This window comes from Pyrus communis, chromosome 2 (assembly GCF_041283825.1).
Source record: "Pyrus communis isolate YQ-2024b chromosome 2, ASM4128382v1, whole genome shotgun sequence".
Lineage (NCBI taxonomy): Eukaryota > Viridiplantae > Streptophyta > Magnoliopsida > Rosales > Rosaceae > Pyrus > Pyrus communis.
The window spans coordinates 21,819,593-21,820,826 of record NC_142566.1 but is presented as its reverse complement, the minus strand read 5'-3'; the positions used below and the strand labels follow the sequence as shown (position 1 = coordinate 21,820,826).

Sequence of the window (1,234 nt, the reverse complement as noted above, 5' to 3'; positions counted from 1 at the left end):
AGTTTTCAATTTATGTAAACTTCCATTGCAGTTTCTTCTTCCTTCCTTTTATCTTTCTACTATCTTAGATATCTAAAGAGACAAAAAGAACACAAAAGATAAAATGGTTATCAACCGGATTTTAAAAATGAATAGGAATAACGAAGTACTTGTACGAGTAGATACTAAACTAGTACATAGAGAGAGAGGGGGGTCCATTGTGTACGTTATGAGGGAAGCATGGGTAGGCCAAGCCCCAATGGGATTGCTAGCAGCCATGCATGCCTCTTGAACACTGTTTTCCCTAATTGACTTGTGAGTTGTTCTTTGCCCCCACATATCACAATATCACATGGCCTTGCTTACTCACAATACCGATTCCCTAATTCACTCTCTCCCCATATAAATACCCCTCCATCCCTCCAATCTCCCCATCAAAACTTCTCTCACACTTCCCCTCCTCTCTCTCTCTCTCTCTCTCTCTCTACCCTCAACCCATTAAACAATACTATTCAAACCTTTTACACAAACACAACAATGGCTATCAGCAAAAAATCAAACAAGCTACCTCAAACAGCAGCCTTGAAGCAAATTCTGAAAAGATGCTCAAGTTTTGGGAAGAAAAATGGGCACAACAATGAAGGTGGTCTTCCAGATGATGTGCCAAGAGGGCATTTTGCAGTGTATGTTGGTGAAAACAGAAGCAGATACATCATCCCAATTTCATGGCTGGGGCATCCAGAGTTTCAAACTCTTCTCCAAAGAGCTGAGGAGGAGTTTGGATTTAACCACGATATGGGTTTAACTATTCCTTGCGAAGAAGTCGTTTTTCGATCTCTAATCCACCAAATTTATTGATTTCTTAATCGTCGTCTGGATGATAAAGAAAAGGAGGGGTTTTTTTTTTTTGGGGGGGGGGGGGGGGGGGGTTTCTGCAGAATGTGCAACAGAAATGAAGCTTATTGCATGCTAGCTGCTTCATTTTTTTTCAAGCATTCTGCAAACCTTTGATTAATTGGTAATATAAATTGATGTATATGTCGTCGAAAATTGGTGGCTCTAATTGACCGTGATTTATTAACGTTAGTGATCGTATATTGATGATGCATATATGATCATACACGTAAGGAGTTTTTCTTCAATTAGACATTTAATGAAAGATTTCGAAGGAGCTCCAAAGCTCCCCCTTTTTTAATCTCTATCTCTCTTAATTTATTCTGTTTCATTTTGGCTTTCTTTTGGTTTACACACCTTA

At 39.1% G+C, this 1,234-nt stretch overlaps 1 pseudogene; it reads left to right on the top strand.

The window, feature by feature from the left end:
• The first annotated feature begins 418 nt into the window (after positions 1–418).
• On the top strand, positions 419–893 carry LOC137749004 (auxin-responsive protein SAUR50 pseudogene; annotated as a pseudogene).
• Positions 894–1,234: the final 341 nt, after the last annotated feature.